The 14,229-nt window shown below is 39.7% G+C and overlaps 1 long non-coding RNA gene across 1 annotated transcript in view; it reads left to right on the top strand.

Moving 5' to 3' along the window:
• Positions 1–1,597: 1,597 nt before the first annotated feature.
• The window catches only part of LOC124161248, a 356,365-nt gene continuing 343,733 nt past the window's right edge, over positions 1,598–14,229 (top strand). Inside the window, exon 1 of the long non-coding RNA XR_006865351.1 lies at positions 1,598–2,566. This is a non-coding gene — a long non-coding RNA (uncharacterized LOC124161248). The remainder of the gene's footprint in view (positions 2,567–14,229) is intronic.

Here is a 14,229-nt window from a genome sequence, read left to right as displayed (position 1 = left end):
TGAGGCACAGAGCTCGGGGAAAATCTAGAATTGTGAAATGCGTACTCCAGGAGTAATAATCTTTCGATTTGTGCAATTAAAAATAATAGGAAACCACCCTATTGTTCATTTTTTACAAGTTGGTTGAAGACCATTGCATTAGGGGAACCAAACGCACTCCGAATGCTCATTATACACTCTACTCGAATATTCCTTTTAAAAGGGAGCGCCGTAGCCAAGTGGGTTGAGTGCTTGGTTGTTGACCCAAGGGTCCTGGATTCGAATAATTCGGACACCACCGTATAAAAGATGCGTCGAAGTGCAAGGTGGCCAAGGGAAAGGAACATACCTCATACTCTGAAGGCCTGTTTACCCGGTACATTAACACGTACGGGTTAATGGCTAAATGTATGAACGCGAGAATGAACGCCAAAATGCACCGTGTAACCACCCAACTTGTTCGAATGCATGCACAGAAAATAGAACCTGTTCTAATTTGGTTCATGCATTCGTACACGTTCCGGTCCACCAAAATCATTCACTTAAACAGACATTAACTCGTACGTGTTAATGTATCGTGTAATCAGGCCTTGATAGTTTGATCTTCATAAGCATGTGGCTGCATCTGCGGCGCCCTTGATCATCACCTTTGCTAATGAACGGATTGAATAACTGAATGAGTGGGCGAATAAAAAGTTCAGGAAGAGTGATTTTTTATTTTCAGAGCAGCAATGATATACATTGAGCTCATCAGTGGCTATTAGTCCAAGCGGACTTTTCCTGACCAGCATTGAAGGCGAACGGTATTATCAGCGCCAATTCTCTTTTTTTTGCCTTCTGCGATCATATATTTTAACTTATGTGCCCCTGAATACACTCTGCCATTGAGGCAGTTTGTTCAAACATCAACTTGGATCGCACACATGCAGTAATCGTCTTTTCTCCACAGGAGGCATAGCATGATTTTTAACATTGCGTATGCATTTGGTGACTCATAATCCATGATAGTGGTCCATGGCGTACTCCTCGTGGATAAGTTTTGGTGATGGGGCCAATATTTAGGCCTAAATAGGGGTATACTGTTTGTATGATCGATGCTTGCTTTGATGGCCAAGTCCACCGTTGGAATCTCCCAAGGATTAATCCCTCATGGTTGGACAGGTAACCAGTCCACCGTTGGAATCTCCAATAAGTAGATAAATCCTTGGCTGGACTGGCCCTATCATATTTTTCTACAGTCCATCGCCCACTCCAACCTCTTGGAAAGTACTTTTTTTTAAGTCTAGCCCTTCGGAGGAATCTCACCGTGCCCCCACCTTGTCCACCACGGGTCCTCCTGCTTCGTGCTTTCTCTTCCCACCGTTCCGACGCCAATGCCACCTGCCGCCCCTCTATAGGAGCCGCCTCCACCTGCGCGCGTGAAATCAGAAGGATAAGGCCAAGATGGCGCCCGTGTCCAGCGAAGACGGCGACTCAAGGAGGGGTGGGGGAAGAGAGAGAAGAAAAAACTCGTCGACCAATCGGAGCCTTTGTACCACTTTCCTTCCCCCAATTAGCTACCCGTTTCCAAAGGTGCTCTAGAGATCGCCTTTCTTACCTAACAGCCGGGGCCTCTCTGCCTCACCTTGCTTTCTTACCTGTTAGTCGCGTAGCGGTGCACCGGTCGGAAAGTTCTTGGAAGGCAGACACCGTGTTCGCGTGCTTCAGAGGCTTACAAGTTTTTCTCTCAAATCATCGCGTCCTCTTCCTATCGGGGACATAATTTCGGGAGGAATAACTTCTCTACGACCGTGTTGTGATCCGTCGGTGTCTCTCGAAGTTTAGTTTCGAAACCATTTTTTCGATTTTGGGTGATTTTTCTCCCCTGCAGGCTGACGGACTGAAGGCTTTTATCGCCTTGGATTTTTCGTGTGAAAATTTTTCCCCAATTCGAGCAATTGTCTGCTCATCGAAGATGTTTGTGGAAAACAACCGGCACCATCGGATTGTGCGTTTCTTATTGTGTGTGACTAAAGTCGGCAGTGCTAGGTTTTTGAGGTGTTGAGGGGAGAATTCTTTTGTCTGATAGTTTTGATGAGTGAATCGAAGCTTTGATTTTTCGTTCCTTCGCACTGCGAAGCTTCAGTGGGATACATCTACTCGTTTTCCTGACTATCGTGGCCGACCTCAGCACCTGTCGTCGGGTGCTTGCGGCTTCGAAAAACATCTTCCCGCTTCCATTCATTCCGGGACGGCTATGTTGTAAGTGGCTTCCCCGACCAGAATTGCCTCCACTGCAGAATCCTCCCTCCCTCTAAATAGCCATCTGTGGTGCCCACCAGATACCCCCGAAAATAATACGTGCTCTGTGACCGCCGTCCATTCTTCTTTCCTCCCAGTGCAGGAAACAAGTCCTATAAATTTGTTCACCTACGCCTGTGTTTTCCTTCTTTGTTTTTGTGCATTGTTTTTGCTCCGGTGAAAGTGTTTATCCCTCTGGATTTGACCACGGATTTAATGACTGTTGGATCCAATTCACTGCAGTGCTTTCACGTCCTCTGCTTCGTATATTCGCCCAGAAGATATTTTGGAGCACCTGTTATTCAAGGTGAGTTTACGGTCAATCTTCCCTCTCAACTGCTCTGTATCTGTGTCCTAATGTTTTGATTTCTAGATACTGTTTTACTTTTACCTGTTCATCTGCATCATCGGTGATATTAAGACTCATATATAGTAATTTTTCTACGTAAATAATAACAAACTTCCGATTTTACGTAAATAATATCAGAAACATCAGAGAAGCATTCCCGTGAAATGCGTTGGCTGGCTTTCTTCCTGAACGCTTATCATTTAAGATAGTTCACTTGAGGGGCCTTTTGTTATATAGTTGAAAGGTTTTGTTGATGTCAGTATTTTTTACAGGAGATATTGTTTTTATGGTTGGTAATTAAGTCCTCCAGAAAGAATTTATTTTACAAATGTTCCTAAAGGTCGTATAATGTTTAGGCATGGAAACTTTTGCCTGTGTCTTTTGTGGGATCTTTAGTAAGGGATTTTTTAAATGGCAGGCATCTTCCGTGCTAAGGGCATATTCATTCAATTTTATGTCCTATGTGAATTGCTTCTGTGAATGTGAATATACTGTCATGTCATGTGATTTTTTTCAATATTCTCAAACCACCGGATGCAGCTCATATCGGCTATTTAATTACCGGGTATTCAACAAATGTAACAATTGCACTTACACGAACAACCGTATCTTGGATAGGGAAAACCTACCCAGGCGGGATCCGAACCCGCGACTTCTTGTTAGGCAGGCAAGGACTTAACCCTGTTGACATCGAGGCCGGCTCATTGACTTACATTAAAAATCTCGGTTAGCATCCAGGCAAGCCTCTCTTCTTAAATATCTGCTCAGGCATGGGGTCATGAATTACTGTGGATGTAAGAGTACTCGAAAAGTCGAGTCGATTAGTTGGTACTCGACTGGAGTGTTTCGAATAGCATTACGAATGTCGAGTCAAGTAGTAACTGTTACACAGCTGTCGAGGCCAGTAAGCCACTGATTAGCTTACGTTTATAATCTACTGTGCAAATCCTTTACTCAGGGCTCTTCGAAGCCGTTTGGAAACATATATTAATTAAATTTTCGATATATTATTAGGGGTTAATATAGGTATTTAAACTGCGCTTCAATTGTTTAAGATACATTAATTTCCATATATCTCCTAATGCTGATACGATTATCATCAACGTCCCTCATTATTTTTTTCCTTTTTACATCAGGATAAGCATACATATGCATGTATGATGTTTTTTGCAGAAGCTTGTAATATTGAGCTTTGAGTTTTCAAATACAATTTTTACTGCCTTAAGAATCCAAATTGATGAAGCCAATTATACGCGAGTGGCATTGTGAGGAACTGAATGTACTAATGTCCAAGAACAATTTCTTCCGTATGTCAGATCAGAAAGAATCTGATAAATTTGTGAATACAGTTTTTAAATTCGGAATTCGAAACTCTCCCCAAGGAAGACGCGTTTATTCCGCTGGTTCGGTTAATTTTAGTGATGGATTGCCTATGCTACTATCTTGATATTGTCAGAGTACCTGTATTAAATATAATCCAGTCAATATTTGCCTGCTTCTAAACAGTTGTAAATTGTTTCCTCATAATTCTAAGGAGCAATTTTGAAAATGTATTTGAGAAACAGACAAATGTTGAAAAATGTATACTCTATAATTGTCGCTGAAAATTTCAAGGTGAACAATTTTATTGAACACATAATGAGACTTAATGATGGTGTAAGGAAAATTTTCCTTCAAGGTATGGCGGAAAGGAAGAACGGCAGAAGTATGCCTGGGATGGGATATTTAGAGCAAGTGATGAACGATCCTGGCATGGGCGTACCCAGCGAGGGGCAGCTGCCGCCCCCCCCCCTAGAGGCAAAAATGGCAAAATTCTTCAAGCAAAATCAGTATTGAATTGAAATGAATGCATTCAACAAATTTTCTTTAATCCCACGAAAAATGATATGTATTAATATAAGATATGTAACTAAAATTAAACTATATTAACAGGAGTTATATGAGAGGAAATGAATTGCCGAATAAAAAAATATAGGGTGCCATTTAAAAAAGACATCCGCTGTTCATATCTTTGTAAATAACAAAGCTACAAGGAAGGCAATCGTGCTGATGAATGTCCCCCTGACGGCTAATGAACATTTGCTTGTAACATTTTTCAATTTGCATCTGGACAAAAAGTTATTTCGGGTGGTCAAGATAAATGGGGCACCCTGTATATATATATAAAAGATATGTAAATAAAATAAAACTAGTTTTCAAATGTCACAACTTGGTTTACCCTCCCCCCTAGACAATGGCTTGCCCCGCCCCCTAGTTATGACCCTGGGTACGCCCTAAGTACAATTTTTAACTGTAAATTTTTAATTTAACAATTTTTAAGTGTAAAGTGTACAATGGCGCTAGTGTGTGGCGGCCTTTATGCCCCAAGCTTGTAGTCTATTTTCAAATATTTATTTTGAGTTTATTATATGTATTAATTTTCCTGGAATAGATGGAATCGAGATTCGACTTTAAGCGATCGATTCCGATTCCATGCCCGAGAATCGGTGCAACTGGTGTTAGCTTTCATTGGCGGCGTGCGCAACAGAGGGATAATTTAGGAATAATTAAAATGCTGGTTTTGCATATTACTATACTCTCTATTCGAAAGAAAATATTGACAACAATTGCATCCCGTAAAGGGGTTAAATTAAATTAATCAAACAAAAATAATTGTGATGCTAGCAATTATTTTTATCGAGTAATTTGTAAACGTAATTAATTACTAAATTCAATTTTAATTCAGCCTGATTTCATTGTTTTCAATACTTTTCCCACCACGGATTAGTGGGTATTATGGCAGAGACTGCTAAGCGGTTGAAACTTCATTGAGTATACATTCCTAATTGTTTATGATTTATTTTACTGCGTTGAATTCATTTGGATGTGGCTAATTACTGCTGAAATTGTGAGTGCAAAGTGTACCTTCGACCTGAAGACGCTGACTGCAATGTCAGCGGAGCTGTTGTCGCCAAAACCCAACGGACGCGGTGAAAAACCCGAAGAGAATGCAGAGATCATGTGATCAACGCCGTGAAAATCTTCGAGTCTACATTTCCCAGAGTTTTTGAATATATACCTTTTGTTGTTTTTGAGACCTCATTTTTTTCCTAACCTACTGCAAAATCAGCAAAAATGCCTCGGCACTTTAAGCGTAGTGCGTAGGAAATAGGTTGGTACTTAAAGGGTTAATATATAGCTCTCGTTTATAGTTGATGTTCAAACAAACGGCAGGTTGTCGGTCACTTTCAATTCAATTCGTTTCATATCAATGCTCATGGACCGAGATGTGTCCGTTACTCTGTAGACCTCATGAGAACGCCTGTTTGAAGGCGAGCATCTTTCTCTCGCGTGGGATTCGAACACTCGACCTTGAGATTGGGAAAACGGATACCCTACTCAACCCTCTGGCAAGGCCGACTTGTTTCGCACAAGACAAATGAAATCATAGCCGGGCGGCTCTGGCCTCAGATGCCCTATTTACGCAATTGAATCCTGCTCATTGAAATATCACACCTACATTTCACCGGAATACATTGTGGTAGTACAAAAGGGAGGCATTTTGTTGCTATGGTTGAAATTATATATTGTTAGCGGCGCAGCAAGGGGGTTTTGGGGGATAAACCTTCCTCCCAGAGGTCAGAGAAATTTTTAAGTTTAATCCATTTTACTTAATTGGATTGATATCACTAAAATATAATAGTAAAGATTAATAAAATATTTCCCAGAAAGCCGTAAAATTCACCATTTTGAACCATTTATCTTAAAATTCCGCAATTAATTAATCTCGCACATACCACTTTTCCTGGTGGGTATTCCATACTCCCACACACCCCGGTATTATTTGCACCTAAAACCCCCCCTCAGCCTTAATTCCTAGTTGCGCCACTATTTGTTGTTGTCGATGTTTTCTTTCCAGAAGACATTGTTTAGTATGGTTTTCGATTAATGAATCTGTGTTTAAGTTAGAACGAAAGTTTCGTTTGTGATGGTTTTATGTCTGAATTTTTCTTCGACCAAGAGAAGCTGGCTGGATAGTCCTAGAAACTGCCGTCCACAAGCCAACTGACGCGGAAGAAAACCCGAGAAAATTTCAGGGATGGAATCTGTGTTAATAATCCTTCTTTTAAGAAACTAGGAAATGCTAACACAAAGAAGAATTGATAAAGAGATATGAAGTGAAACACTTTGAACTTTCCACATAAAAATTTTATTAAACTTCAGTCGACATGTTTCGTCGACAGTTTAAAATTTCTCAACCCTCCTTTCCACCCCACCTTCCACCCCCAATTTCTCAAATGTTTGTGAGTGAGCATTGTATGCATATGCATATTGGTATGGTTAATTTCTTGGTTTAGTCTTGATAATGCTACAGTGCAGCGAAACATGAAGACTGTGGTTTAATAAAATTTTTATGTGGAAAGTGCAAAGTGTTTCACTTCATATCTCATAATGGATCTCCACAAAGTATCTGCCTCATCCATCCAATTCACAAGATTTTGATAGTCTACTGGGTTTAGTTTAGTCAACTGTTTCAGGCCGAAAGGCACCCAATCCCTGAAAATTCGTGCACCTCCCAAACCCCTCGTGTCTTTGAGAGGGATAAAAAGAAGAGTTTTTTTTTTAACCTTGAATACCGAGTGCCACGTGTCCTTTTAGTCATCCGACCCACGTGTGTGGTAAGTTCGCGTGTCATTCTGTTCTGATACACGCCTCGTTTTTAAGCGAAGTAGCCGTCAAGAAGGAAAAATCCACGGTCATTGTTAGCTTTCATTGGAAAGCGAAATGTTTTGTTTTTCTTTTTCCATTCCATTCGCACGTATCCTCTCCGGGTTTTATTTTTGGGATAGGCGGTGACATGCATTGCCACGATCTCGCGGGGGCTGGTTCATAAAATTGCGTCGTAGTTTTTCCTGTTTTTTTCCCCCCATTTTGCGTTGAAAACAAACAGAGGGCATTGTTCTCGCACATCGTGCGTCATTTTGCCACCCGAAGTCGCATTTTCTTTCATCACACTCATGCTAATTGTATAGCGAATTTTGCAAAGGCCGGCTGGCTGCATGCGTGCTTTATTTTTTACTTCACTATTGACCTTCAAGAAAAATGCAGAGATCTAACCATCACCAAGGAAACTTTTGTTTTAACATTAACAGAGATTCTTTCATCGAGTTCTATCGAGTCGATCGAGAATTAGAACATTTAGCAAAACAATACCCTGTTGACCAAGGCCGGCTACAGATTTTTTATGGGGAGGCACAAGAATAAAGAATACAAGATTCTTTAACATTCATTGATTAATATGGATGTCCCAACTGGGTAGGTTCCAGAAGAAGTGAAGGAGAGTTTTTTTTATGATAACCTGGAGGTGGTTTATGATGTAATCCCAAGACAAGATGTTAGATAAGTGCTCAAAGATTTAAACACAAAATGTGGAAAGATTAAAACCTTACCAAACGCAGTGAGTGATCCTTCAGCAAAATGACTGATCAAGGTGGAGGTACGTCTCCTACTAACATGATGAGTAGACAATACAGGGGGCCAGGTTCAGTGTGAAACACGTTTTAAAGTAGGACACCCCCATGATATTTTACATTTAAATCCATGCGAATAATAATAATGTGTATGACGTAGTCAAGGCCGGATCCAGAATTTTTTCTGGGGGGTGGGGGCACAAGGGCCTGACAGGCAAATGGTTTTCTTATAATTGAGATTAAAAACAACATACAACAATTACTAATCATAATATTCTCTTTATTTTAATATGAAAATTATTAATGTGAAATTAAATTATTTAGGCTCCTTAATATACAGAACAAAACGAACGTTATGATAAAAAAAAAGTGAGTTTAAAGCCGTATGGAAAATCTTGTCTATATTTTTAAGTGTATGGGGGGACTAAGTGCCGTAACCCTCCTAAATCCGCCTATGCTGTTGAATACCATAATCTTCCTTATATTTGAGTTTCTTTGTTTCTTACTCGTACGATTGCAGGGATTCGATCTGTGCAATTTCTTGGGTTACTTCTAGCTTGGAGGATTAAGGCAAGGTTGCCGATAGTTTTCTTTCCATGCACTTTTTATACCTCGATGAATGAATCTTCGTTAATCCCTGCATGGTGAGACTAGGTAGAGGTAGACCACGGCTGAGGAACATAGAGGAGGTGATGTCGGACTAAAGTAGAAAAATTATGTAGGCATAAAAAGATTTGCACATTGGAGAACTGAGCGGAGAGTTGCTGGGCTGGTTATCTACATGATACTTTTACCCGCACGAGTTATTATTATTATAAATAATCTCCAAGTATGGTAACTTCTAGCTGACGATCATCAAATTAAGTAATGTAATGGGATGCTTCCAATGACTTAATGTCCCATCTTAAAGAACAAACTTATGCCTTTTACTGCCTATCAATCTTAATTAAGGGGCATTTTTAATTATGCTCAACAGTAGTTGAGTTAATTAGGTAAATATTGTGCCCCCTAAAGGCTTGATATTCTTCCATTGAATCATTAGCCCAATGGCAACTTTCTTCAGCCTTTAGTCCTCTTCCTATTTTTTTACGAAAGGCAAATGGTTTTTCCGCGTATAGCGGCCTGTTTACACGAAGCATTAACACGCACGGGTTCATTTCTAAATGTATGAACGCGTGAATGAACACGAAAATGCACCGTTTAACCACTACTTAACTTGTGCGAACGTATGAACACAAAATAGAACCTGTACTAATTTGGTTCATGCATTCGTACACGTTCCATTCCCTCACACCAAAATCTCTCATGCATTCACTCATTAATTCGGACGTGCTAATTATCTTGTAGACAAGCCTTTAGTATTGATGATTGTTGATAGTGAATACTCGAAAATTTTTCATGTTAGCTACGTCGGAGTTAAGAATGTAAACTATTGACTACTCCAGGTCTGCCATGGGAAACGCGTGTAAAATCGCGTCAGCGATCGTCCTAGAAGTGTCTCGTCGTGTTTTAGTCTTTCGTCTTTATCTTATGCGTCGGACAGAGGAAAGTTAACAACGCTGTGGAAGCAATTTGTTGTTTACCTTAGGAGCCAATAAAACAGTTACCGGTTCAGTCACAATCGGGGAAGGGAAGTTCGCCTGCGTGTCAGTGCTCGGCATAATGGTCTGATCTTGCACTTAGCGAGTTTTAATGCAAAAATCGTGTTACTGCAATTTTCTCCGACTATCCTACTGTTCGTGATGCGTAATAATAGGATATGGTGCTCGTGAAATTCCTGCGTAATTGCTGCCTGTTATAACGGCGTCATTTCAAATTCCGAGAGGATGAGACTGTACGCGAAGTAAGTGAGCTTTTGAAACGTTGGAAGAGGCGGTAATATAATCCTTTTCTGACGTGAGTTGAAAATACGGAAAGTTGGCGACTCAAATCAAAATTGAATGTCCGGCCAACTGCATGGCTTTTTGGCGTTTAGCTTGGGGTAGGATACTTCGTCATTCATTTTCATTTCCTGCGCCAGGTGAATATGAAAATTCACTGCCAATATAAGACCGTAGATACTTACGTTCAGATAATTTAGAAAATCGGATGAAACAATGATACTTCAATCATATTCTAATCAGTAGATTCAATTGTATAAAATAATCTATAAAATGTCGAATATAATCTGTGAAATCGAATCAGGCAATCAAATTTCAACCATAATATTCTTATTAATAGATTCAACTCTCTTCATTAATCTGTTTTTTTTTTTAATTTCAACTTACCGACTACGTATTTACCAGTTCATAACTTTAATCAATCATTTAACATTAACTTTAATCGTTACAAATATTTACAATGAAACTAGAGCGTGGCATTTTCAAATTTCACGTTTTTTAGGGAAAGTTATCTATCTAGTCGACATTTGCACTATCATTACACAAAAACAATCTACAAAATATGCACGGATGTAGTATTTTCTTCATTTTTTAAACCTTGTGACATTTAATTCCATGCAAAGTATTATCAGACTGTATGTAACATATGAGTTGGCATTTATAAGCGTAGTTGAATGAGGATCACATTGTTTTAATGGCTATATAGCGTCTTAAAGAAGAATGGCATTGACTTAAGTATCTATTGGAAGCTGGTTATGTTCCAGGATTTCCATGGTTACTGATTCTGTCAACATCGGGTCAGTAATTTCAAGTCAGCATGCAGGTTCATTTTTTTTTCTCGGCCGCCTAAAGTATGACTCGCTTCCTTTCTTTGATCACTTGCGTAAACTTTCCAAAAGAAGTTAATGGAATGCTAAGTCGAAAGTTGTCGTTCGAGTGCTGTATTTCCTGTGGGACCAGGTCGTAAGAAAACCATTCCCTTGGACGCCATTCCAAGAAACCTCATGTTGTCACTCCGTTTCTTTACCGTTTTTCCTTCTTGATATTTACCAGCCGTATGCCTTATCGTGCACAGACTTTTTAGTAACTGGCGCCCTTCCTCGGAAACTAATTAGCTTGTTGTGGTTCTATTAGCTTTCCCTACAAATATATTGGGGTTGTTGACAGTTTCGAGCAGGTTCCGATTATAAGGTGCTATTTTAACGTTGTTTGTCAATTGTCTTGGATTGTGTATTCCACTACGTTAGTCTTAACTCGTCATTGCCTCTCGTTCTCTGGTCTTACACATAATTGGTGATTATCAGCTAAATGTTAATGGGGTGTCTACGTCAAAAAGTAATAAAACATTTCCCTGAATAGCTTGTTGGCATTCTCTATACTTTGTTATTTGTGTTATGATTAAGCCTATTTTATACTTAGGAGACAAAGGGTTTGGTTGTAGCGAATATGTAGCGGAGAAGGGATGTTTAAAGCAGAGGGAAGACTGTTAAGTAAGCGGAGAAGTAGGATTTAAAGATAAAATGTAAGGGGATAGGCCTTATTTTGAATAGGAGAGGGAAGCCCAAGTTGAGAGGTCAGAAGACCGGGGTACTCTATAAAGTACTTTACGTAAACATATCATAGCGGTTGGAATACCCTTCCTAATTACGTAATTATGTCTCCGTTTACTCCATTATTCTTAGCCATTCCTCGCTATTCCTGGGTTTTTTTCCCCCCACTCTCACTCAACCACCCCCTCTTGTCCAGCACCCGCCCCCATGTATCCCAGGGTATTTAAGACTGTCATTTCCTGTATATGCACCTGATGATGTCGCGCAGCGATGAAACTGGTCGTGTTAATAAAATTAATGTGAAATTTACAAAGTTTTTTCATTCTAATATCTTTCAGTTCATTTGGCCAAGTACCTTTCCGTGTTTATATTTGAAGCTGTTTCCTTAGAATAATTTGAACTAGCGAAGGATTTTTCCTTATGAGAGATGGAGTGAATGTGTCTTCATTCCAATGAACAAAGTGGACAAATTCCTTTCTTAATAATCATAAATAAACACAAAAATTGTACGAAAAACTGGGTCGGGCGTATCGTATCGGTCTCATATACAGCAACTACTTATTGAAAGTCGATGAAAATTAATAATCACAAACCTTTTGATGTTTTAGGTCCATTGCATTGCTGCAAAAGAAGTTAGTATAAAAAAGCGCTTCATTAAAAATATATTGTTCTATTTAATTAAAAAAAATTTTTTAGGTTATTGTAATGTGCCGAATTGCGAAAAAATTCAATGCGTGCTATTTTTGCGAAATTTACACAACTTTAATACCATGTATTTTATTTAAAAAAAGCAACGTAAAAAATGCACTTAAGTGGTGATGGTTTTCCGGGTAACGGTTGGGTTTCCGGAAAACCATCACCAATCAACTAACCGCGGAAGCCTCCGTAATAATGCACTTAAGTATTGGGAACAACTGTGCAAAGTTTAAGCTTTCGTACTAAAAACATTTATAAGGATTTTGGCCAGCTTTTTTTAGATTTCAGTCCACTGTCCTACGGTCCGCAAGTGCTTTCAGAATGATATATAGAACTGACGCCCCAAGTATATCTCCGGGACAGATTCGAGAAATCGATTTCACATTTTTTCGAAACGCAGGTCACGTCCTGTGGTGTGCCTGTTTTCTCGCGTGTGTCCCACGAAGTGTCCCTCACGAAGAGTTCCGAAAGGGTGAAAGTGTCGCAGCGTAATGCGTCCTGGACACAATCCACATGGAGGTGAAAGAGAAAGGGAATATATATGTATGGGGGAAATAAAGGCGTCCCATGAATTTGTGAAGCACGATTCGATCGAAAGAATAAGCCATGCCGAAAGGAAGCAGTTTGGAGGAGGAGATTCGGTTTCGACTAGTTGGAAACGTTTGAAGCATGAGCGTGTATCCTCTCGAAGGCTTTCGCAAGTCTCTCGTTCCTCTACGTCAGGGATTTTCTTGCAGTCTATTGTTCGTTTACAAAATTTGACTAGCTTTTGTCGAAACTTTCATTTCCAGATGCTGATTTTGGTATATCCATCATCATTGCAAGTCAACAATCCTAAGATTGGTTTGACGCAGCTCTCCATTCCTCTCTCATCCGCTAGCCTCTTCATAATAGTAACGTAATCTTATCTTTTAAATCCTTTATAATTTGTCCTATGTAACTCATTCGGGGCCGTCCCTTACCCTTCTTCCCTTCCATCAATCCTTCCTAATCCTTAACTGTTGAGAGAGACATGTTGCATTGTTATTACGGCCATACCGGTGTAGCGATAATGTATGTTAATCCAACAGTAAAGTAAATGGAAGAGATTATTTTGTCCACGAAATGGCTTTTTCCTACTCTTTTTAATTGGTAAGTATTAACGCGTGCTTCGAGGAAGTAGAGTTAGCTGTTGCTCATTCTATGAATTTCTCTGTTAAAAGAAAAAAAATTTATTATTGAAATCAAAGTTCTAAATTTTGTATAAGAAGTCTGTTTGTCATTAGGTCTCTGTATGTCGTCACTTGAAGTTTTTATACACTCTAAATAGAAAATAGAATAACTCCCCATCCTCACTTTGTAGTCGCTGCACGTGCATCGTCTGACTCCTCCTTCTTTAACAGTACCTATTTGCGATTAGTTGTATGAAAAAAAGTATGATGTTTACTCCTTTTTCTGGGGTTCTTCACACCCCACCTACTTGAATTATTACCTCACTGCCTCAAGGGTCGCTTAGTTATTCTATACCTTAAATATTATTTTCGTGATTCGACAGAGGTGCTGCGACAGAGGTCCAGCTTGCAGGCGGTAAAAATTTCATGTGAGCATGAGGTTACTAAGGAGATATAGATAGAGTGCTGGGATGGCTTGACTCGGATTAGGTAAAATAGACTGCATAGACAGTTAATATTTTATTTTCAAACCACAGAATACAGCTCATATTGGGCATTTTACATCGGGGTATTCAACAAATCTAACAACTAAACGTACACGTACAATCATACCCTGGACAGGGGCAATCTACCCTGGCGGGACTCGAACCCGCGACCTCATGTTTGGCAGGCGAGGACGTTACCCCGCCGCCACCGAGGCCGGCAATAGCTTATGATATTAGTAAATACTAACTAACTGCAAGTATTTTTTCGACATTTTATATCTGTTGAATGAATCACCCTTTGCCACACATCTTGGTGGTGGCTTGCACGGTACCTCTTAAGGCCTGTTTACACGGTACATTAACACGTACGGGTTAATGTTTAAATGTATGAACGCGAGAATGAACGCCA

The sequence above is a fragment of the Ischnura elegans genome, chromosome 6, assembly GCF_921293095.1.
Source record: "Ischnura elegans chromosome 6, ioIscEleg1.1, whole genome shotgun sequence".
Lineage (NCBI taxonomy): Eukaryota > Metazoa > Arthropoda > Insecta > Odonata > Coenagrionidae > Ischnura > Ischnura elegans.
Note: the sequence above shows the minus strand (reverse complement) of the source record. Positions and strands in the feature narration are given on the sequence as shown.